Source organism: Macaca thibetana, chromosome 11, assembly GCF_024542745.1.
Source record: "Macaca thibetana thibetana isolate TM-01 chromosome 11, ASM2454274v1, whole genome shotgun sequence".
Lineage (NCBI taxonomy): Eukaryota > Metazoa > Chordata > Mammalia > Primates > Cercopithecidae > Macaca > Macaca thibetana.
Window position 1 is genome coordinate 117921843 of NC_065588.1, and position 25414 is coordinate 117947256.

Sequence of the window (25414 nt, forward strand, 5' to 3'; positions counted from 1 at the left end):
CGGTGGTGTGCACCTGTAATCCCAGCAACTCAGGAGGCTGAGGCAGGAGAATTGCTTGAACCCAGGAGCGAGAGGTTGCAATGAGCTGAGATTGCACCACTGCACTCAAGCCTAGGCGACAGAGGGGGACTCTGTCTCAAAAAAAAAAAAAGGAAAAAAAAAATATCTTGAATATCTCTATCATCTTCTATGGGACAGCCCTGAAGGGAGGCTTGGCATAGTGGGCAACCCTGTGGGCTCTGGATTCCTATAAGCACTGGGTTCGAATCCTATCGTTATTTCCTAACTATAAAATTTGGCCAAGCAACTTAACCTGTCTTTGAGCCTCAGCCATAAAGGTGGGGAATTACAGCCCCTCATGGAGATTTGGCAAGGATTCAAAGGTACTGCAAATGTGAGGGGCTTTGCACAAAGTCATAGTAATATTTTAAAAAATCGAGAGTGAAGCCAGGCGCAGTGGCTCATGCCTATAATCCCGGAACTTTGGGAGGCCAAAGTGGACAGATCACCTGAGCTCAGGAGTTCGAGACCAGCTTGGGCAACATGAGAAAACCCTGTCTTTACTAAAAATACAAAAATTAGCGGGGCATGGTGGTGCGCACCTGTAGTCCCAGCTGCCCAGGACGTGAGGCGTTAAGAATCGCTTGAACCCAGGAGGCAGAGGTTGCAGTGAGCCAAGATCATGTTATTGCACTCCAGCCTGGGTGACATCCCAAGACTCTGTCTCCAAACCAAAGCAAAACAAGATGCAGAATACTAATAATACTAAGTTGTGCTGACCACGTAGGTAAACCAAAAGGGATATATCTGTATCTACAGATATATCGTACATGCATTTAGTTTGTTTTTGAGACGGAGTCTCGGTATAACACCCAGGCTGGAGTGCAGTGGCACAATCTCAGCTCGCTGCAACCTCTACCTCCCCGGTTCAAGCAATTCTCCTGCCTCAGCCTGCCAAGTAGTTGGGACTACAGGTGCGTGCCACCATGCCCGGCTAATTTTTGGGTTTTTAGTAGAGACAGGGTTTCACCATACTGGCCAGGCAGGTCTCAAACTCCTAACCTCAGGTGATCCACACACCTCGGCCTCCCAAACTGCTGGGACTATAGGCGTGAGCCACTACTCCCGGCCCATACGTTCTTTAGTATGCACAGAAATTCCTTTGGAAAGATCAAAAAATGAGAAAACTGGGAAGAGAAGAAAGCCTATTCTTTGGTAAAGTGACATTTTTACCATATGTGTACATGAATGGTGCCTGATTTTAAACCTTATTGACTTAATCTCATTTTAGATGCTGTAGTACCTCTTGAATTTTGTGCTGCAGAGATGTATTACCTACTGAAAAGTGAATTCCATTCTATTCCTTTTTTTTAAGTCTACAAGATTCAAAATCAGGCAAATCTAAACCAAAACTAAATAAGTATTCCTTTTTTTTTTTTTTTTTTTTTGAGACCGGGTCTTGCTCTGTCACCCAGGCTCTGGTGTGCAGTGGTGCAATCACAGCTTACTGTTGCCTCCACCTCCCGCGCTCAGGCAGTGTTCCCACCTCAGACTCCCAAGTAGCTGGGACTTGCAGGCATGCAAGACCAGGCCCAGCTAATTTGGGTATTTTTTGTAGAGACACTGTTTTGCCATGTTACCCAGGCTGTTCTCAAACTCCTGAGCTCAAGTGATCTGCCCCTCAGCCTCCCAAAGTAGGGGATTACAGGCTACATATTCTTTAGCTATAGATACATAAGTCGCAAAACAGGAATAAAAGCAAGGAATGATTAACACAAAATGCTGCAAAAGACCATTCAGGAAAGGAATGTGAACAGAGACACTAGTGACTTTCTGTTTCTTAATCCACCTGCTGGGCATCTGAGACTGTTCCTTAAAGTATAGTTAAATATTTTTCAGATTCTATTGTATTTATGAAATATTCCACAATTTTTTTTTCTTTTTTTTCTTCTTTTATTTTTTTTGAGATGGAGTCTTGCTCTGTTGCCCAGGCTGGAGTGCAGTGACATGATCTCAGCTCACTGCAACCTCTGCCTCCCGGGTTCAAGCGATTCTCCTGCCTCAGCCTCCCGAGTAGCTGGGACTACAGGCACAGGCCACCACACCCAGCTAATTTTTGTATTTTTTTGTAGAGACAGGGTTTTGCCATGTTGGTCAGGCTGGTCTCAAACTTCTGAGCTCAGGTGATCTGCCCACCTCGGCCTCCCAAAGTGCTGGGATTGTGGGCGTGAGGCACTGCGCCTGACCTTTTTTTTTTTTTTTTTTGAGACGGAGTCTCGCTCTGTCGCCCAGGCTGGAGTGCAGTGGCGCCATCTCGGCTCACTGCAAGCTCCGCCTCCCGGGTTCACGCCATTTTCCTGCCTCAGCCGCCGGAGTAGCTGGAACTATAGGCACCCGCCACCACGCCCGGCTAATTTTTTTTTATTTTTAGTAGAGACGGGGTTTCACTGTGTTAGCCAGGATGGTCTCAATCTCCTGATCTCGTGATCCCCCCGCCTCGGCCTCCCAAAGTGCTGGGATTACAGGCGTGAGCCACCGCGCCCGGCCACTTCTTGTATTAGTGTATCACAGAAATATACACACCAGCCAGGCGCGGTGGCTCACGCCTGTAATCCCACCACTTTCGAAGGGCGAGGTGGGCGGATCATTTGAGGTCAGGAGTTGGAGACCAGCCTAGCCAACATGATGAAACCCTGTCTCTACTAAAAATACAAAAATTAGCCGGGCGTGGAGACACGTGCCTGTAATCCCAGCTACTCGGGAGGCTGAGGCAGGAGAATTAATTGCTTGAACCCAGGAGGCAGAGATTGCAGTGAGCCAAAATCATGCCACTGCACTCCAGTATTGGGTGACTGAGCAAGGCTCCATCTCAAAAAAAGGAAAAAGAAAGAAATATACACATCGTCTCCCATCTTGCTTTTCACTGACTATAATCTTGGACACCTTTCCATGTGCTATCTGTAGAACTGCCATTCTAAAGTATTATTTAGGCTGGGCACAGTGGCTCACGCCTGTAATCCCAACACTTTGGGAGGCTGAGGCAGGTGGATCACCTGAGGTCAGGAGTTGGAGACCAACCTGGCCAACATGGTGAAACCCCGTCTCTACTAAACATACAAAAATTAGCTGGGGGTGGTGGCGCTCACCTGTAATCTCAGCTACTTGGGGGGCTGAGGAAGGAGAATCCCTTGAACCTGGAAGGTGGAAGTTGCAATGAGCCAAGATCATGCCACTGCACTTCAGCCTGCCAGATGGGAGCAAGACTCCATCTCAAAAAAAAAAGAAAGAAAGGCTTGGAATGGCGTGGCAAACCATTACCTTTGATCCCCTCATAGGAGGGGAGAAAATTTTAAGGGGGTTATACTTATATATTATTTGTGTCTTAACAACCATTCTGACCTTTTACATTTATCATATATTTCAAACATAATGAAAGGTATATAAAATAAAGAGGGCCTAGCGCAGTGGCTCACACATGTAATCCTAACATTTTGGGAGTCTCAGGCGGGCAGATCACCTGCGGTCAGGGGTTCGAGACCAGCCTGGCCACCATGGCAAAGCCCTGTCTCTACTAAAAATACACAAACTGGCCGGGTGTGGTTACATCTGTAATCCTAGCTACTCAGGAGACTGAGGCAGGAGAATCACTTGAACTCAGGAGGCAGAGGTTGCAGTGACCCAAGGTGGTGCCACTGCACTTCAGCCTGGGTGACAGAGTGAAACTCCCTCTCAAAAAAATGTTTAATTAATTAAATAAAATAAATAAATACTCGTGTATCCAGCATCCAGTGTTGGCAAATGTTACAGATTTGCCATATTTATATGACTTTGCAATTTAAAACAAATATTCTTTTTTTTGTTTTGTTTTTTGAGACGGAGACTCACTGTCACCCAGATTGGAGTGCAGCAGCTGGATCCCGATTCACTGCAACCTCCGCCTCCCGGGTTCAAGTGATTCTCCTGCCTCAGCCTCCTCCTGCCTCAGCCTCTGGAGTATCTGGGATTACAGGTGTGTGCCACCACGCCCAGCTAATTTTGTGTATTTACTAGAGACAGGGTTTCACCATGTTAGCCAGGCTGATCTCAAACTCCCGACCTCAGGTAATCCACCTACCTCCATCTCCCAAAGTGCTGGGATTATAGGCATGAGCCACTGCGCCCAGCCACTAAAACAAATATTCTTATTTGTTTTAATCTGGGAAGACAACAGACCATACTATTTCTGTTAAAAGTGATTGGGGTCTCCAGACCGGGCTCAGTGACTCACGCCTGTAATCCCAGCACTTTGGGAGGCCAAGGTGGGTGGATCACCTGAGGTCAGGAGTTCAAGACCAGCCTGGCCAACATGGCGAAACCCTGTCTCTACTAAAAAAAAAAAAAAAAAAAAAAAAAAAAAAAAAAAAAAGCTGGGCATGGTGGCAGGTGCCTGTAATCCCAGCTACTTGGGAGGCCGAGACAGGAGAATCCCTTGAACCCAGGAGATGGAGGTTGCGGTGAGCTGAGATCGTGCCACTGCACTCCAGCCTGGGCAACAAGAGTGAAACTCTGTCTCAAAAAAAAAACGTGATTGGGGTCTCCAAAGACCTTTTCTTTTTATTCCTCATTGTTTTGTGAATTGAGTAAAAAGACTAAGGAAGACCAAAATGTATGCATATAGACTGTCAGGCCTTGGCCATTTGGGGAAGACTTCAGTTTCTCTCTAGAATTCTTCATTTTATTTATTTATTTAGATATGGAGTCTTGCTCTGTCACCCAGGCTGGAATGCAGTGCCATGATCTCGGCTCACTGCAACCTCCACCTGCCGGGTACAAGCTATTCTCCTGTCTCGGCCTCCCGAGTAGCTGGGATTACAGGTGCCCACCATCATGCCTGGCTAATTTTTGTATTTTTAGTAGAGACGGGGTTTCACCATGTTGGCCAGGCTGGTCTCGAACTCCTGACCTCAGGTGATCCACCCGCCACGGCCTCCCAAAGTGCTGGGACTACAGGCGTGAGCCACCGCGTCCAGCAAATTCTTCATTTTATAATCTCTCTCTTCCACTGTAAGGGTTGGAAGGAACACTGGATATAACAGGTGAGTTAATTAAGGGGTTAATGCCAGGAAGAGTCATGAAAGTTGAAAGATTCTTTAAAAACTTGTCTCTTTGGGGCAGGCGCGGTGGCTCACGCCTGTAATCCCAGCACTTTGGGAGGCTGAAGCGGGTGGATCATCTGGAGTCAGAAGTCTGAGACCAGCCTGGCCAATATGGTGAAACCCCGTCTCTACTATAAATACAAAAATTAACCGGGCATGGTGTCACGTGCCTGTAATCACAGCTACTAACGGGGCTGAGGCAGGAGGATCGCTTGTACCCGAGAGGAGGAGGTTGTGGTGAGCCGAGATCACGCCACTGCACTCCAGCCTGGGCAACAGAGCGAGACTCCGTCTCAAAAAAAAAAAAAAAGAAAAGAAAAAGAAAAAAATTGTCTATTTGGATTGATGGACAAGCACTTTAACCAATGGAAATAAAAATCCAAGCATTACTTCATCATGCTCAATTGTCATTGGTTGACAATCCCCGAGGGAGGGCTCAGAGGGCTGGCAGTTAACCCTTTCAGGGAAAATCAGGCCTTTTGCATTTATTTTATTTGAAAGTTGAAGTAGCAACAGATAAAAAGCCTACAAAAGTCCCCGGACTTTTCAAATACCACCTTTCAGTCTTAGTCCAGAAAGCAGGATTTCGCCCCACAAAGGAATAGTCAGGGACAAATTTCCTGGAGAAAAGTTTCGAACTTTTAGAATGGGGAATTCGCTGACCTTGCTGAGTAAGTGAGGTTGATTCAGTTTTTGTGCTGTTGGAACAGAGACCAGTGTTGGAGATGATTCCATTAATCTTGCAAAGTGATCAGTCACTGGGAGGATTGAATTGCATTTCCTGCCTAAAGATGTAGAGATACATGACCTTTGCTGCAGCCCTCAGACCCCCAGTTCACAGCTGGGGAGAGGATGTGTCAGCGTTTACTTTCAGGTCTCACCCTGCCCTTTGTTCAAAATTCAAACTCTTTGTGTTTAGGCTGCTGCTGGGGTTTTTGTAGTTGTTGATGCTGCTGCTTTTTTTTATAACCGCCCACATCCTGCAACTTCTGAGAAACAAACTCTATTTGGTAGAAGATAAAATCTGGAGGTGCCTCAGAGAGGGAACCAGAATAGACAGGGAATTCTGAGAGGCTATTGGGCCTTTAGGCTTTAATTACTGCCCCCCCCTCCTCTTTCCTGGACTCCCTAAATGCTGCAGGCTGAACTGGATGGAGCCAAAAGTCCAGCAAAATGGATAACAATGCTTTGTGTTTATATGGCTCTACTACAAAAAAGCTTTTACACACATTACCTCATGGAAGAGGCACTGCTAAAGTAGAAGTATTTACATAAATGAACATTTGAAGTTCTTAAACGTAGTCAGCTGCATGACTTTGGACAAAGTGCCCAAACTTGAGTCTCAGTTTTCTCATCTGTAAAATGGGGTCGCATGAAAGTTACCAGAGGGTCAAGGCGCGGTGGCTCATGCCTGTAATCCCAGCACTTTGGGAGGCAGAGGCAGGCAGATCACCTGAGGTCAGGAGTTTGAGACCAGCTTGGCCAACGTGGGGAAGCCCCGTTTCTACTAAAAATATAAAACTTAGCTGGGCATGGTGGTGCATGCCTGCAATCCCAGCTACTTGGGAGGCGGAGGCAAGAGAATTGCTTGAACCTGGGAGGTGGAGGTTGCAGAGCCCAGATCGTGCCACTGCACTCCAACCTGGGTGACAGAGAGAGATTACGTCTCAAAAAAAGAAAAAAAAGAAAGAAAGAAAAATAGGCGGGGCAAGATGTCTCATGTTTGTAATTCCACCACTTTGAGAGGCCAAGGCGGGCGGATCACCTGAGGTCGGGAGTTCAAGACTAGCCTGACCAACGTGGAGAAACCCCGTCTCTACTAAAGATACAAAGTTAGCCGGGCATGGTGGTGCATGCCTGTAATCCCAGCTACTTGGGAGGCTGAGGCAGAAGAATCCCTTGAACCCAGGAGGCGAAGGTTGCAGTGAGCCAAAATCGCACCATTACACTCCAGCCTGAGCAACAAGAGCAAAACTCCATCTCAAAAAATAATAATCATAATAATAAAGTTACCCAACAATTGAATGAGTCAATGTTCTATAACAGGACTCAATAAATGGTGTGCCTTAATTAAAATTAGGTTGACCTCCTGGGCTCCAGAACCATGACAGCTAGCTGTGGATTGGGCAAATTCAGCTTTTCCCCAAGGGGAACGTCTTGGGGAAGGCTGCCTGCAATGGATGGGATTGGGTCCCCTTCCTTCTACATCCTGTCCCTCACCAGACTCCAAAGTCTGACCATGCTGACCTATTTTGAGTTCTTTGACTAAACTTGCTCTTTCCTCCTCCAGACCTTTGCCTATGCCGATCTATTCCCCCAGCCCTTCTTCCCTCCTCTTTCTCCTGGAATCTGCTTTCCTCTCTTTCTTTCCTGCCCCCTCCCAGTAATTACCACATCATCTTACTGTTGCCTATGCCCTCACCAGACTGTAAGCTCTAGGAGGGCAGTACCTGGTCTGTCTCATTCATGGATGTTGCTCTAGCAAAATGCCTGCATGTCCTCTAAAATTACTTGTGGGTTTGTTGTTGTTGTTGTTGTTGTTGTTTTTGAGACAGAGTCTCACTCTGTCGCCCAGGATGGAGTGCAGTGGCGCAATCTCGGCTCACTGCAACCTCTGCCTTGCCTCTGGGGTTCAAGCGATCTTCCTGCCTCAGCCTCCCAAGTAACTGGGATTACAGGCACCCGCCACCACACCCAGCTAATATTTGTATTTTTAGTAGAGACGGGGTTTGGCCGTGTTGGCCAGGCTGGAAAACATAGTTGTTGAATGGAAACCCAGCACCCCAATTCCTCCTCCCCAAGTCCCAAAACTACTCACCCTTCTGGAAATCTCGGAATAACTGCTGAAATTTTCTCTTTTCCTGGATAACCAAATTCTAACACCCTTTACAGATGGTGTCTGTGGCTTTTAACCCTCCTTGAAATGACATTCATTAATCCCACAACTATTTATTGAGTGCCTCCTTGATTCACACCAAAGCAACCTTAGGCAGGCGTTGTGGCTCATACCTGTACATTTTGGGAGGTCAAGGCGGGTGGATCCCTTGAACCCAGAGTTAGAGACCAGCCTGGGCAACATGGTGAAACCCCATCTCTACAAAACAAAAACAAAACACAGCAGCCTTGGTAGGAAACCCTACTCTTCATCCCGCGGCACCTATTCATGGCAGAGAGTAGGACGATCCCCCTGGTGAGGCTGAGATGCTCTGAGATGAAGATGTTGGCTCTTATCCCCAGTCTGAAGAGACAAAATTCTGAGATGGCTCCCTTACAGATTGAGAGCAGGTGAACACACAAAATTCTTTCTCATTCAGAACACTTCTCACAACTGTAATAGAATACTCACGGGTCCACAGTCTAACACCACTCACTTAGTAAAAGGAAAAGTCCCCGTCTAATCCCAGCACTATGGGAGGCCAAGGCAGGAGGCTCACTTGAGAGCCCGGAAGTTTGAGACCAGGCTAGGCAACATAATTAGGCCCTGTCTCTATTAAAAAAAAAAAAAAAAAAAAAAAAAGAAGAAGTCTCTAACGAGACTTAACTTTGTCCGTCCTCTTCACTGTTTATTTTCAGGTCCTAGACCCAGCTTATAAAACATACTCAACAAATGTTTGTTGAATGAATGAATGAATTCCTCAACCTCCAAAACTATGTATATTTTCAGCTTGATCAACTAATCCTTAAAGTGTACCTCTTTGGGCCGGGCGCGGTGGCTCAAGCCTGTAATCCCAGCACTTTGGGAGGCCGAGACGGGCGGATCACGAGGTCAGGAGATCGAGACCATCCTGGCTGACACGGTGAAACCCCGTCTCTACTAAAAAATACAAAACTAGCCGGGCGAGGTGGCGGGCGCCTGTAGTCCCAGCTACTCGGGAGGCTGAGGCAGGAGAATGGCGTGAACCCGGGAGGCGGAGCTTGCAGTGAGCCAAGATGAGGCCACTGCACTCCAGCCTGGGCGGCAGAGCGAGACTCTGTCTCAAAAAAAAAAAAAAAAAAAAAAAAAAAAAAAAAAAGTGTACCTCTTTGAACAAGATACCGGCTAGGTGTGGTGGCTCATGCCTTTAATCCCAGCACTTCGGGAGGCCAAGGCAGGCAGATCACCTGAAGTCAGGAGTTTGAGACCAGCCTTGCCAACATGGTGAAACCCTATCTCTACTAAAAATACAAAAATTAGCTGGACGTTGTGGTGGGCACCTGTAGTCCCAGCTACTCAGGAAGCCGAAGCAGGAGAATTGCTTGAACCCAGAAGGTGGAGGTTGCAGCAAGCCAAGATGGCGCCGCTGTACTCCAGCCTGGGTGACAGAGTGAAACTGTGTCTCAAAAAAAAAAAGGTCCTGGCGCACTGGCTCACACCTGTAATCCTAGCACTTTGGGAGGCCGAGGCGGGCAGATTGCCTGGACTCAGGAGTTTGAGACCAGCCTCGGTAACATGGTGAAACCCCGTCTCTGCTAAAACACAAGAAATTAGCCAGGCGTAGTTCCAGCTACTCCGAAGGCTGAAGCAGAATTGCTTGAACCCAAGAGACAGAGGTGCAGTGAGCCGAGATCACGCCACTGCACTCCAGCCTGGGTGACAGAGGCAAGACTCCGTCTCCAAAAAAAAAAAAAAAAAAAAAGAAGATACCAAGTTTCTTAGAGGTATAAAAAATATGTTGGTTGGTGTGCCTTGCTAGCTCCTTTCTAGCTCCGAAGTCCAGACCCTTACCCACTCTTCCACGCTGCCACCCTTGTTCATGAGACCTGTTGCACAGAAACTGAGTCATGGGGACGAGCCGTCATCGCCCACAGCTGAGGCCTAAAAACAGGTACCCTACATCCTCCACTGCCACGACCCAGCAGTCTGGGAGGTACCCCAAGCTCATGATGTCAGGTGGAGGAGGGGGCCGCTGTTCGTGTGTGACAGCAGCTTCCTCCGTGCTAGGCTGTGGCTAATTATTAGGTAACTAGCGTCATTGGGTCTCCCTGTCTGAAGGCCTAAAGGCTGGAGACAAGAGGGCTGAAGGGGAGTAGAGCCAGGACTGGTGGGTCTGGGAGCCACCAATAGTCCCAGAAGATCCTAGGGGGACTTTGCTTTCTGCTCCTGATCTCTGGAATCGATTCATCAGCCTGAGCTTCAACTCCAGCCTCTGCATCTGCTTCTCCCACCGTGATTTCTCAGTGTCTGCCCTGGGCACCTCATGGATGCTTTGCAGGGGCTTTGGGAGTCCTCTGCTCACAGGGATTGACCTACCCGCTTGCCAGGTCTCAAGCTCTTGGGAGAAAGTCCGATGCTCTTTTTGTCTTCACCTCCATCCTAGGCACTGGGTAGGAACACAGCCAAGAGTGATTGCAGGATGAGTCCTTCCAGGACACTGACGTCTCAGCCTGCGCACTGTGAATCCCTTTACGAGTTACTCCACCTCTCTGAACCTCCTCCTCACTTGTATAATGGGAAAAATAATGGACATAGGAAGAACAAGACCTTGGAGACCACACTTACCATCTTATTTTCCTTGTTCCTTTTCTTTGTTTGTTTTTTTTTGGAGACAGGTTCTCACTCTGTCGCCCAGGCTGGAGTGCAATGCCATGATCTCGGCTCACTGCAACCTCTGCCTCCTGGGTTCAAGGGATCCTCCCACCTCAGCCTCCCGCATAGCTGGGACCGCAGACGCACGCCACCACGCCTGGCTAAATTTTTTTGTATTTTTAGTAGAAGTGGGGTTTTACCATGTTGGCCAGGCTGATCTCGAACTCCTGGCCTCAAGTGATCTGCCCACCTCGGCCTCCCAAAGTGCTGGGATTACAGACGTGAATATCACTGATCACCATCGATCATATTATCTACGTATCTATAGATCTGTTAGTTTGGCGCAAAATTAATTGCTGTTTTTGCCATTACCTTCAATGGCATTACTTTCAGTGGCAAAAACTGCAATTACTTTTGCACCAACCTAATATATTCAGACAGGGTCTCTGTCACCCAGGCTGCCGGAGGGCAGTGGCACAATCACAGCTCACTGCCACGTCCTACTCCTGGGTTCAAGTGATCCTCCCGCCTCAGTCTCCCGATTACCTGGGACTACAGGCATGCATCACCACACCCAGCCAGTTTTTTTGTTTGTTTTTGAAACAGTTTTGCTTTTGTCCCCCAGGCTGGAGATCAGGTCATTACCTGATCTTGGCTCACTGCAACCTCTGGGTTCAAGCGATTCTCCTGCCTCAGCCTCCCAAGTAGCTGGGATTACAGGCGCCCACCACCACAGCTGGCTAATTTTTGGTTTTGTGGGGTTGTGTGTGTGTGTGTGTGTGTGTGTGTGTCAGAGTCTAGCTCTGTCGCCCAGGCTGTGTGTGTGTGTGTGTGTGTGTGTCAGAGTCTAGCTCTGTCGCCCAGGCTGCTGGAGTGAAATGGCATAATCTTCGGATTACTGCAACCTCCGCCTCCCGGGTTCAAGCAATTTTCCTGCCTCAGCCTCCTGAGTAGATGGGCTTACAGGCGCCCACCACCATGCCCGGCTAATTTTTGTTTTTTTAGTAGAGATGGGGTTTCACCATGTTGGCCAGGTTGGTCTCGAACTCCTGACCTCGGGTGATCCACCTGCCTCAGCCTCCCAAAGTGCTGGGATTACAGGCATGAGCCACCACGCCCGGCCCAAGTTTTTGTTTTTGTTTGTTTGTTTGTTTGTTTTTATTTTGTAGAGACAGGGTCTCACTATGTTGCCCAGGCTGGTCTCGAACTCCTGACCTCAAGCAATCCTCCCTCTCTGGCTCCCGAAGTGCGGGGATAATAGGCATGAACCACTGTGAACAGCCCATATTTTGTATTCTACTTAACTGAGTTTCTTTAGTTTTTACTCCTCCCACTAGGATGTTTGTTTTGTTTACCGCCATGTCTCCAGCCCCGGAACAGAACTGGGTTCGTGGTGGGTTCAGTAACTATTTGAATTAAATGAATAGATGGATGTAAAATGGTTAGTACTGGGGTGCCCAGTAATGGTAGGTATCAAACTTAGTCTCTGGACTCCCAACAGAAAGCAGTGTAATTTAATTTAAGATGGGCACAGTGGCTCACACCTGTAATCCCAGCACTTTGGGAGGCCGAGGTGGGCGGATCACCTGAGGTCAGGAGTTCGAGATCAGCCTGGCCAACATGGTGAAAAACCCCATCTCTACTAAAAACACAAAAATTAGCTGGGTATGGTGGCACACGCATATAGTCCCAGCTACTTGGGAGGCTGAAGCAGGAGAATCACTTGAACTTCGGAGGCAGAGATTGCAGTAAGCCAAAATCTGGCCACTGCCCTCCAGCCAGGGTGACAGAGCCAGACTCCATCTCAAAAATAAAAAATAAATAAATAAATAAAAAGAGAGCAGTGTAATTGGGGCAGGGAAAATGCAGCATCGTAATAGGAGGTACAGGTTAGGAACTCTGGCTGAGAAATCCCGTCTATATCATGTACCAGCTGTGTGACCTGGAACAGATGAATGAATTCACCTTCCTGAGGCTCAGTCTCCTCATCTGTCAAATGGAGGTGATATAGGACCTCCTGGGAAGGATGTCAGCAGGCAGGAGATGGTAAATGAAAAGCACTTAGCTGAGTGTCTGGTACATAATAAGTGCTCAGTAAACACTGGCCCACACTCTTCATTATAGTAATACTTAGACGAAGGGGACCTCTGAGTCGATGAAACAGTTGCTAAGCACTGAAAATATGTCACGGGCCAGTGAGTCCAGTTAACATTTATTGACCTAAATCTGTGAACTTCTTAAGGGAAGGGGCTGTGTCTACATTGTCATGATCCTGGCCCCAGAGGATGCTAATTAATGTGAAAACATGCTGGAAAAGTTACATACTGAACTCAAATATGAGTTAGAATACAGAATAGCTATTAGAGTAATAACACCCATTGCCTAACATGTGCCAGGCATGCTGTTGGGTGTTGGAGAAAGGGCAGTGAGCTTAAACAAACACGGGAACTTACAGCTTAGCAGGGGAGACAGACTTTGTTCGGAGAGTTGCACAGACAGAGAGGAAACTCCGCAGTTGATAAATATCACAAAGGAGACATATGTGGTGCTATGAGTTCCATAATATGGAGGGAGGGAGGGTTGACTTGGTCTGGGATTGAGGAGGGAGTGATGCCTAGAGCTGAGTTCTGAAGAAAAGGTCTTTGCTAGGCTGAGTGTTGGGGAAGTGCTCTCAGCAGACGAAATGGCAGATGGAAAGGCCTTGTGATTGAGGCGCACATGCGCTGAAGGACCCAAAAGAAGGCCCATAGGACCCAAGCATAGTGAGCTGAGGGTGCGATTGGGGGAGAAATAAGCTGCAAAAATTAGTAGACACTTTGGGAACTAGCTGGGCAATGTCTAGTAAAGCTGAAGGCGTGTGTAACCTATGATGCAGCCACTCCACATCTGAGGACATTGTTGACAGAAATGCAGGAGTGCACCGGGTAAGTATGGACAAGGATGATGGCCCCAGCAGCATTGTAGGTCATCACAAAACACTGGAAACAGGCTGGGCGCAGTGGCTCATCCCTGTAATCCCAGCACTTTGGGAGGCCAAGGCAGGCGGATCACCTGAGGTCAGGAGTTCAAGACCAGCCTGGCCAACACGGTGAGACCCCATCTCTACTAAAAATACAAAAATTAGCCGGGCATGGTGGCAGGCTCCTGTAATCCCAGCTACTTGGGAAACTGATCAGGAGAACTGCTTGAACCTGGGAGGCGGATCTTGCAGTGAACCAGGATCGCACTACTGCACTCCAGCCTGGGTGATAGAGCAAGACTTTGTCTCAAAAAAAAAAGGCAGGTTCAGGCTTGGTGTGGTAGCTCACATTTGCAATGCCAGCACTTTTGGAGGCCAAGACAGGAGAATCACTTTAGCCCAGGAGTTTGAGACTAGCCTGGGCAACTTAGTGAGACTCTGTCTCTACAAAAAAAATTTAAAAGACTGGGCGCGGTGGCTCATGCCTGTTATCCCAGAACTTTGGGAGGCCGAGGCAGGTGGATCACCTGAAGTCAGGAGTTCGAGACCAGCCTGGCCAACATGGCGAAACCCCAACTCTACTAAAAATACAAAAATGTGCTGGGCAGGCCGGGCGCGGTGGCTCAAGCCTGTAATCCCAGCACTTTGAGAGGCCGAGACGGGCGGATCACGAGGTCAGGAGATCGAGACCATCCTGACTAACACGGTGAAACCCTGTCTCTACAAAAAAATACAAAAAACTAGCCGGGCGAGGTGGCGGGCGCCTGTAGTCCCAGCTACTCGGGAGGCTGAGGCAGGAGAATGGCGTGAACCCGGGAGGCGGAGCTTACAGTGAGCTGAGATCCGGCCACTGCACTCCAGCCCGGGGGGCCACAGAGCGAGACTCCGTCTTAAAAAAAAAAAATGTGCTGGGCATGGTGGCGTGTACCTGTAATCCCAGCTACTCAGGAGGCTAAGGCAGGAGAATCCCTTGAACCTGGGAGGCAGAGGTTGCAGTGAGCCAAGATTGTACCATTGCACTCCAGCCTGGGCGACAAGAGCAAAACTCCATCTCAAAAAAAAAGAAGAAAAAAGAAAAAAATTAGCTGGGTGTGGTGGTGCACTCCTGTGGTACCAGTTTCTCTGGAGGCTAAGGCGGGAGGATCACTTGTGCCCAGAAGGTCAAGGCTGCAGTGAGCCATGATTGCACCACTGCACTCCAGCCTGGGCAACAGAGTGAGACCCTGTCTCCAAAAAAAAAAAAAGAAAAAGGCTGGGCACAGTGGCTAATGCCTATATTCCCAGCGCTTGGCCAAGGCGGGTGGATCACTTGAGGTCAGGAGTTCAAGATCAGCCCAGACAACATGGTGAAACCCATGTCTACTAAAAATACAAAAATTAGCTCGGCATGGTGGCATGTGCCTGTAATTCCAGCTACCTGGGAAGCTGAGGCAGGAGAATTACTTGAACCTGAGATCGCACCACTGCAATCCAGCCTGGGCAACAGAGAAAGACTCCATCTCAAAAAAAAAAAAAAGGTAGGTTCTTGCAACATGTATTTCCTGTGTACCAGACCTTGTGCTAGTCCTTCCTTCATGCATTCAACATGTTTTTTTTTTTTTTTTTTTTTTTTTTTTTTTTTTTTTTTTGAGACGGAGTCTCGCTCTGCCGCCCAGGCTGGAGTGCAGTGGCCGGATCTCAGCTCACTGCACGCTCCGCCTCCCGGGTTCACGCCATTCTCCTGCCTCAGCCTCCCGAGTAGTTGGGACTACAGGCGCCCGCCACCGCGCCCGGCTAGTTTTTTTTTTGTATTTTTTAGTAGAGACGGGGTTTCACCGTGTTAGCCAGGATGGTCTCGATCTCCTGACCTCGTGATCCGCCCGTCTCGGCCTCCCAAAGTGCTGGGATTACAGGCTTGAGCCACCGCGCCCGGCCTCAACATGTATTAAACACCTGCTGTGTGCCAGGCCTGATGCCTGTAATTTATTCATGCGTTATTTATTCAATCCAAGCAGCATTTATGGAGTGCCTATGAAATGCTAAGCTCTGAGTTTGTCATTCAGTGCAGGGTATGTTTATCAAGCAGCTACTGTATACAGCTGTCCCAATCAGTGCCTGGGTACACAGTAGTTCAATAAATGCCTGAATGAATGAACACCCTCAAGGAGTCCCCAGTCTTGTTGCTAACATGGCCTGTAAATAAATAACTCTAACACACAAAGATAAGGCTAGAAGGTGGGTGTGTTTAGAGTGCAGAGGGCCCCTTATCACCTGTACTGCCAGGTACCTTTCTCAGGGCCATATCTTCTCACCTGGGAACCAGCTCTTTGAAGGTGAGGCCAGGCCGGCCCCTAGCTCACCTGCCTGTCCATCCCCAGGCACCCATGGAGGACTTTGCCTGCAGCTCCCGCTCAATCAGTGCCTGCTGTCTGATTATGGCCACTTCCCCCACCGCAGTTGTTCCTTCCTTCATACACCAGGCAAGAGGGCAGCAGCTGGGTTCTAACCCTGGAGCTCTGGCAGCGGGCCTGCGCTTCTGACAGGTGCCCTCCCTCAGATTTGGCCTGACGTTTCCAGCTATGAAATGAAAGATTTGACCCTTCTCCTCCTTGACTTCTTAACCCCTTGCCTGGACTCCTATATTGGCAAGTCAATTTTGAAAAATTATAGAGGTAATCCAGGATCTAATTTTGCAAATACCAAGACAATGCATAGAAATCATTGAAGACTCAAATCTTCACTAGAGTCACAAAGCTTTGCATGATCCAACACTTTCCTCCCCTCCTTCTTTTTAACTGTGGTAAAATATATTCTGCAGGTTTTATTTGTTTGTTTGTTTGTTTGTTTGTTTGTTTTTGAGATGGAGTCTCCCTCTCTCACCTAGACTGGAGTGCAATGACACCATCTTGGGTCACGGCAACCTCCACCTCCCTGGTTCAAGCCTCAGAGTAGCTGGGACGATAGGCATGCACCACCACACCTGGCTAATTTTTTTGTGTTTTTTGTAGAGGCAAGGTTTCTCCATGTTGTCCAGGCTGGTCTCTAACTCCTAGGCTCAAGAGATATGCCTACGTCAGCCTCCCAAACTGCTGGCATTATAGGCTTGAGCCACCTTGCCTGGCCTCCTTTTTTTGTGGGGGAGATGGGATCTTGCTGTGTTGCCTAAGCTGGAGTGCAGTAGTGCAATCATAGCTCACTGCAGCCTCAACCTCCTGGGCTTAAGCAATCCTCTTGTCTCAGCCACTTAAGTAGCTGAGACTATAGGTGGACACCACCACACCCAGCTAATTTTTAAATGTGTTATAGAGATGGGGGTCTCACTATGTTGCCCAGGCTGGTCTCAAACTCCTGTCTCAAGTGATCCACCTACCTCCCCAAAGTGCTGGGATTACAGTCAGGAGTCACTGCGTCTGACTCTACATTACCTTTTATTGTGGCCTTATCATCAGTTAGTTTAGAACATTTACAAGATGAACTTTAATAATGTATTGATTATTTTGGCAAGAAAATGGCTAATAATATTTGCCATAGTAAAACTGAGTCATTAGATTACTTTCTGGAGTTACTTACTGCCAAGCAAAGTAATAAAGACTGTTCCACTCTGGAAAAGTGTGAAAATAAATAACATTATGTGGTTCTGAGCTTAAAAACAGGAAATAAACTTATATGTATGGTTTAAAAAATAATAATATAGGGGCCGGGCACGGTAGTTCATGCTTGTAATCCCAGCACTTTGGGAGGCCAAGGCAGGCAGATCACAAGGTCAGGAGATTGAGACCATCCTGGCCAATATGGTGAAACCTCGTCTCTACTAAAAATACAAAACTTAGCCAGGCATGGTGGCACGCACCTGCAGTCTCAGCTACTTGGGAGGCTGAGGCAGGAGAATCACTTGAACCCAGGAGGCGGAGGTTGCAGTGAACCAAGATCACACCACTGCACTCCAGCCTGGCCGACAGAGGGAGACTCCATCTCAAAGAAAAAAAAAATATATATATATATATATAGATATACATACACACACACACACACACACACACAATTATTACTATCGACTTAAGAGAGAAAACATTAACAGTTTCATAGCAGTGCTATTGACAACAGCCACAAAGGTGGAAATGACCCAAAAGTCCATGCGTAGATAAATGGAAAAACACGATATATGGAATATAATATAATATGGAATGTGATTCAGACTTTAAAACAAAGGAAATTCTGACACATGCTTCAACAAGATAAACCTTGAAGACATTATGTTAAGTGAAATAAGCCAGACATGAATGGACAAATATGGTATGATTCCATTAATATGAAGTACCTAGAGTATTTCAATTCATGAAGACAGAAAACAGAATGGTGGGCCCAAGGGTTGGGCATGGTGGCTCACTCCTGTAATCCCAGCACTTGGGGAGGCCAAGGCGGGTGGATCATCTGAGGTCAGGAGTTTGAGACCAGACTGACCAACATGGAGAAACCCCATCTCTACTAAAAATACAAAATTAACTGGGCGTGGTGGCGCATGCCTGTAATCCCAGCTACCGGGAGGGTTGAGGTAGTCAACTGCTTGAACCCGGGAGGCGGAGGTTGCAGTGAGCCAAGATCGTGCCGTTACACTCCAGCCTGGGCAACGAGAGGGAAACTCCATCTCAAAAAAAAAAAAAAAAAAAATGAGTCAGGCATGGTGGTGCGTGGCTATAATCCCAGCTACTTGGGAGGGTGAGACAGACAAATCACTTGAACTTGGGAGGCAGAGGTTGCAGTGAACCAAGATTGAGCCACTGCACTTCAGCCTGGGCGACAGAGTGAAACTCTATCTCAAAAAAACAAAAACAAAGGAAAAGAGAGAAAGAAAATAAAATAGATATAATGATGGTGGCCAGGGGCTGGATGCAGGGGGATATTTTGGGGAGTTAGATTTAATGGGGACAGAGTTTTCGTTTGAGAGGATGAAAAAGTTCTAGACATGGATGGTGGTGATGGTTGTACAACAGTGTGAGTATGCTTAATGCCATGGAGCTGTACACTTAACAACTGTTAAAATTATAAATTTATAGGCCAGGCGCGGTGGCTCAAGCCTGTAATCCCAGCACTTTGGGAGGCCGAGACGGGCGGATCACGAGGTCAGGAGATCAAGACCATCCTGGCTAACAGGGTGAAACCCCGTCTCTACTAAAAAATACAAAAAACTAGCCGGGCGAGGTGGCAGGCGCCTGTAGTCCCAGCTACTCGGGAGGCTAAGGCAGGAGAATGGCGTGAACCCGGGAGGCGGAGCTTGCAGTGAGCCGAGATCCGGCCACTGCACTCCAGCCTGGGCGACAGAGCGAGACTCTGTCTCAAAAAAAAAAAAAAAAATTATAAATTTATATGTTACGTATATTTTATCACAATTAAAGAAAAGCAGCAGTATTCACTTTGGCAGCACATATACTGAAATTGGAACCACACAAAGCACTTTAGCGTGGCTCTTGCGCAAGAATGACAAGCACATTCATGAGGCTGAGGCATTCCATGTCAAAACAGCAGCAACAGAAGTCCAGCAATCCCAGTGACTCTTTGAAATTCTCCATGGACCCATCCCGGTCTCTTCCTCCTAACCCCCTGAAAGTACCACTATCCTTATTTTTGTATTTATCGCTTATTGTACCATTGCAGGTTTTTTGTTTATTTGTTTGTTTGTTTGTTTTTGAGACGGAGTCTTGCTCTGTCACCCAGGTTGGAGTGCCGTGGCGCGATCTCGGCTCACTGCAACCTCTGCCTCCCGGGTTCAAGTGATTCTCCTGCCTCAGTCTCCTGAGTAGCTGGGATTACAGGTGCCCGCCAGTACGCCCAGCCAATTTTTGTATTTTTGGTAGAGATGAGGTTTCACCATCTTGGCCAGGCTGGTCTTGAACCCCTGACCTCGTGAACCACCTGCCTCGGCCTCCCAAAGTGCTGGGATCATAGGCATGAGCCACTGCACCCGGCCTTTTTTTTTTTTTTTTTTTTTTTGAGACAGAGTCTCACTGTATTGCCCACCCACCCTGGAGTGCGGTAGCACAATCTTGGCTCACTGCAATCCCCGCCTCCCGAGTTCAAGGGATTCTTCTGCTTCAGCCTCCCGAATAGTTGGCATCACAGCTGCACGCCACCACACCCGGTTAATTTTTGTATTTTTTAGTAGAGACAGGGTTTTGCCACGTTAGCCAGGCTGGTCCCAAACTCCTGACCGCCTGCCTCGGCCTCCCAAAGTGCTGGGATCCCAAGTGTGAGCCACCATGTGCTGGCCAAGTTTTTATATATATTGTTTCCTTTGGCCCGTTCTTTTTGTTTTGAATCATTCACTTGTTTCTTTTTATTTTTAGAGATGGGGGTCTCCCTCTCTCACCCAGGCTGGAGTGCACTGGTGCAATCACAGCTCACTGCAGCCTCAAACTCCTAGGCTCACGGGATCCTCCTGCCTTAGCTTCCCCAGTAGCTAAGACCACAGGTGCAAGCCAGCATGCCTGGCCAATTTTTTAGTTTTATTTTTTGTAGAGGGTTTCGCCATGTTGCCCAGGCTGGTCTTAAACTCCTGGCCTCAAAATATCTCCTTGCCTCGGCCTCCCAAAGCGCTGGGATTACAGGTGTGAGCCAATGCACCCAGTCATTTCTTCTTTTTTTGGTTTAAAAATATTTAATCGATAATGGCCAGGCACAATGGCTCACACCTGTAATCCCAGTACTTTGGGAAGCCAAGGCGAGTGGATCACGAGGTCAGGAGTTCAAGACCAGCCTGACCAACATGGTGAAACCCCATCTCTACCAAAAATACAAAAATTAGCCGGGCATGGTGGTGCACGCCTGTAATCCCAGCTACTTGGGAGGCTGAGGCAGGAGAATAGCTCGAACCTGGGAGACAGAGGTTGCAGTGAGCCGGGATTATGCCACTGCACTCCAGCCTGGGACAGAGCACGACTCTGTCTCCAAAAAAAAAAAAATTAATTAATAAATTAAAATTGTATGTATTGAAGATGTACAGTGTGATGAGTTGATATCCATTGTGTCCTGATTAACATGGTCATATTGATTAACACATATCCATCACTCCCCATAGTTTCCATTGTACTTTGGCCTGTCTTTGAATTTTATGTAAATAGACTTGATAGTATACATATGCAATGGTCCGAATGTTAGTGTCCCCCCAAAATTCATGTTTTGGAACCTAATACCCAATGCGATTGTATTAACAGGTAGGTCCTTTAGAAGGTGATTAAGTTATAAGGTTCTGCCTGTGTGAAGGGATTAGTGCCCTTATAAAAGCATCTGTGTGGTGTGGTTCATGCCTGTGGTCCCAGAACTGCGGGAGGCTGAGGCAGGCAGATTGCTTAAGCCCAAGAGTTCGCGACTGGGCAAACATGGGGAGACCCCATCTCACCACAAAATATTAGTCGGGTGTGGTGGTTCATTCCTGTGGTCCTAGCTACCTGGGATGCTAAGGTGGAAGGATCGCCTGAGCCTGGGAAAATGCGGCTGCAGTAAGCTGTGATTATACCACTACATTTCAGCCTGGGCGACAGAGTGAGATCCTGCCTTAACAACAAACAATACCAACAAAACTAATCAATAAAAGAGGTCCCCAGCCTGGCCAACATGGCGAAACCCTGTGTCTACTAAAAATACAAAAATCTGCTAGGTGTGGTGGTGCATGCCTGTGATTCCCCAAGGGAGGATAATCTCTTAAACCCGGAATGGTATGATTTCAGCTCACTGCAAGCTCCGCCTCAAAAAAAAAAAAAAAAAAAAAGAAAGAAACAGAAGGGGCTGCACGCTAAGGAATGCAGGCAGCCAGCAGAAGGGAAAGAACAAGAAATGGATTTTCCCATTTTTTCATTAGAGCCTCCAAAGGAACCAGCCCTGCTGTCACCTTAATTTTGGTCCCTGATGATTCATTTTGAATTTCTGACCTCTAGACTGTAAGATAATGTGTGTGTGTGTGTGTGTGTGTGTGTGTGTGTGTGTGTGTGTGTGTGTGTTTTGGGATGGAGTCTCACTCTGTCACCCAGGCTGGAGTGCAGTGGCATGATCTCAGCACACTGCAACCTCCACCTCCCAGGTTCAAGCAACTCTCCTGCCTCAGCCTCCCGAGTAGCTGGGATTATAGGCACCCGCCACCACGCCTGGCTAAATTTTGTATTTATTTTATTTATTTTTTTTTTTTTTGGAGACAAAGTCTTGCTCTTGTCCCCCAGGTTGGAGTGTGATGGCACAATCTCGGCTCACTGCAACCTCCGCCTCCTGAGCTCAAGTGATTCTCCTGCCTCAGCCACCTGAGTAGCTGGGATTACAGGCGCCTGCCACCACGCCCGGCTAATTTTTGAATTTTTAGTAGAGATGGGGTTTCACCATGTTGGCCAGGCTGGTCTCAAACTCCTGACCTCAGGTGATCTGTCCACCTTGGTCTCCCAGAGTGATGGGATTACAGGCATGAGCCACTGCACCCAGCCTTTTTTTGGTAGTTTTAATAGAGACAGGGTTTCACCATGTTAGACTGATCTCAAACTCCTGACCTCAGGCGATCCACCTGCCTCGGCCTCCCAGAGTGCTGGGATTACAGGCATGAGCCACTGCACCCGGCAAATTTGTGTTTTTGTTTTGGTTTGTTTTTGAGACGGAGTCTTGCTCTGTCACCCAGGCTGGAGTGCAGTGGCATAATCTTGGCTCACTGCAACCTCTGCTTCCCGGATTCAAGCGATTCTCCTGCCTCAGTCTCCCAAGTAGCTGGGACTACGGGTGTGCCCCACCATACCTGGCTAATTTTTGAATTTTGGGGTTGTAGAGACAAGGTTTTGCCATGTTGGCCGGGCTGGTCTCCACTTCTGACCTCAAGTGATCCCTCCGCCTCAGCCTCCCAAAGTGCTGGAAGTACAGGCGTGAGCCACCGCGCCCGGCCGAATTTGTGTTTTTGTGACGGAGTTTTGCTCTTGTTGTCCAGGCTGGAGTGCAATGGCGTGATCTGGGCTCACTGTAACCTCTGACTCCCGGGTTCAAGTGATTCTCCTGCCTCAGCCTCCCTAGTAGCTGGGATTACAGGCATGCACCACCACACCTAGCTTTTTCTTTCTTTCTTTTTTTTTTTTTTTTTTAGTAGAGACGGGGTTTCTCCATGCTGGTCAGGCTGGTCTTGAACTCCCAACCTCAGGTGATCTGCCTGCCTCAGCCTCTCAAAGTGCTGGGACTACAGGCGTGAGCCACTGCACCTGCTCTGAATTTGTATTGTTTTAAGTCACTAAATGTATGGTAATTTCTTACAGCAGCAATGGGAAACTAATATAAGCAGAGAAAGGACATGATCAGATTTATGTTTCAAAAACTATTTCTGGTTGCTGTTACAGAACGGGCTTTAATGGGATCAGCAGAAGCAGAGAGCCCGGGTGGGGAACTGCAGACGTGTGGGTGGGCAGCAACGGCAGCCCGGATGCAATGGAAGGGGTGCTGCTGGATGGAAGAGCTCAGATCTCAGGAAAATGCTAGGGGCTAGAATTGACTGGGTTTATTGATGAATTGGATATTGTGGGGGATAGGGTACAGTCTAGGAAAGTGATGGAGTGTGACTTCTAGGGTGATCAGCACTACAATTTCTCCAGCTTCTCTGGGGCCTCACAGAGCCACACTGCATTTGACAGGCTGTTCCCAGGATGCGAGTGTTTTTGTGTGATTAGGCTAGAACTGTTCTCTGGGACATAAATGCCCTCAGTCTAAAGGGCTTTTACGAGCCACGGCAGGGGATTAAAGGCGGCCGGGCTATGGAGAAATCCCAGGGTCAGGAGACAGCTGAGCATGGAGACTTTTAATCTAAACCTTAAACGTTTTTATTTTCCACTCCTTGAACTCAGGGTGTCACTTTAAATACATGTTTGGCAACATCAGCTGTTCTATTTTTCTTTTTAATTATACAAAGCGAGATCCTGGAAATGGCTCAGCCCCAGGCTGGGGGAGGCAAGGGAAGTTTGGCAACGGTAGGAGGCAGAGAAACCAACTAAAAATCCAGTGGATTTGAAATCCTTTTGAGGGAGTGCAGAGGCCAAACTTCGAGCCACCCTGAACTTGTAAGAGCTGCCCTGACTCAGGATTTCTAAAAGGAGACTGACAGACTCACCAGCTTAGAATGGAGAGAGGACAGATGGACACGTCTCCAAGACAAAAATATCACGAGCCCTAGCACTGTTCCTGTACCTTGACTTTATTCCCAGGCCCTGTCCTGTTAGCTCAGCTCTTTTTTCTTTTCTTTCTTTCTTTCTCTTTCTTTCTTTCTTTTTCTTTCTTTCTTTTTCTTTCTTTCTTTCTTTCTCTTTCTTTCCTTCCTTCCTTCCTTCTCTTTCTCTTTCTTTCTCTTTCTTTTCTTTCTTTCTTTTCTTTCTTTCTTTCTTTCTTTCTTCCTTTCTTTTCTTTCTTTCTCTTTCTTTCTTTCCTCTTTCTCTCTCTTTTTTTTTATTTAATTTTTTTAATTAGAGGCAGGGTTTTACCATGTTGCACAGGCTGGTCTTGAACTCCTGGGCTCAAGTGATCCTCCTGCCTCAGCCTCCCAAAGTGCTGGGACTACAGGCGTTGAGCCACTGCGCCTGGCCCTGTTACCTCCTTTCATCCTCTGAGCAGAAAACAGCTAACTAGGTTGTTCATGACATCTATGGGGTACTCCCTACTGTGTGCCAGCTGCTGGGCTCACCTGCTTACAGGCATTACCCTGTTGTAGGTAGTCAACTATTCTATAAGTAGGTGCTATCACTATCCCCATTTTCTAGATGGGGAATCTGGGCTCCAGAGAGAATGGATGGAACCCCCACACCCCAGTGTTGGACCTATACTTCTTTGCCCTCGCACCCCTCCCTTGCCTTTCTCTTGCCTTGCTCCAGATCACAGGGTGGCCAACTTGTGGCAGAGTGGCTTCCTGCACAGATGGACCAACTGGAGGCAGTGCCAGGAGCCTGGTGGGTGGGAGGAGCCTGGTGGGTGGGAGGAGGGGAATCCAGGGTGTTCCTACCCCTCTGTCTCAGGTGGGATCTCCAGCTCCACCTCCCACCAGACAGGGCCACTGTGGCTCTGGCTTCTGCCTGGGGACTCCAGTCCCTCTTGGGTACCAGAAACACCACCCCCTGCCTCTGTCCCTCCATCCCCAGGGGTGATGGCAGTCCTCCTGCTGGGGCTAACCTGGGGGCTGCCCCTCCCCTGCGTGCCTTTTCCCATAAGTCTTCCGGCACCCCTGGAGCAATTCTCAGGATAAGTTCTCTTAGTGTGGTACCTGTCCCAGTCAGATTCTCACAGATACACTACCTTTGCTAAAGACTCACAGATCAGCCAATTCATTTAATCTGGAAGGCAGCAATCCTCTTTCTCTGAGCACAGCACATCCCACGAGAGGGAAGGTTGGAGCCACCATTTACTGAGCGCTGTGCTAATCGCCAGACAACTGTTCTTTCGTGGAACACTCATAACAATCTCTTTGCCAAGTCCCATCAATATTCCCCTTTCACAGATGGGGCTCAGAGAGGCTGGGGTGCTTGCCCACAGTGGCTCAGTTACAAACTGACAAAACTGGGATTCTAATCCCAGAGTACCTAGCTCCAAACTCTGCATGATGATCTAATCTCATCTGAACACACTTGCAACCCCATTAGAATTCAACTTCCTTGGCTGGCTGAAGACCCCACCCCAAATCACTCCAGGCTCCTTGTATTCCTTTCTTCTTCCTTTTTTTTTTTTTTTTTTTTTTTTGAGACAGAGTCTCACTGTGTCGCCCAGGCTGGAGTGCAGTGGCGAGATCTCCGCTCACTGCAAGCTCCGCCTCACGGGTTCATGCCATTCTCCTGCCTCAGACTCTAG

General features: G+C 47.9%; 1 protein-coding gene and 1 non-coding gene across 2 annotated transcripts in view; both read left to right on the plus strand.

Moving 5' to 3' along the window:
* The window catches only part of PSMD9 (proteasome 26S subunit, non-ATPase 9), a 405206-nt gene that overhangs the window by 71299 nt on the left and 308493 nt on the right, over nucleotides 1–25414 (plus strand). The window lies entirely within an intron of this gene.
* LOC126931871 (U6 spliceosomal RNA) lies at nucleotides 18983–19089 on the plus strand. The gene has a single exon (XR_007717980.1). It is a non-coding gene; the product is annotated as a U6 spliceosomal RNA (small nuclear RNA).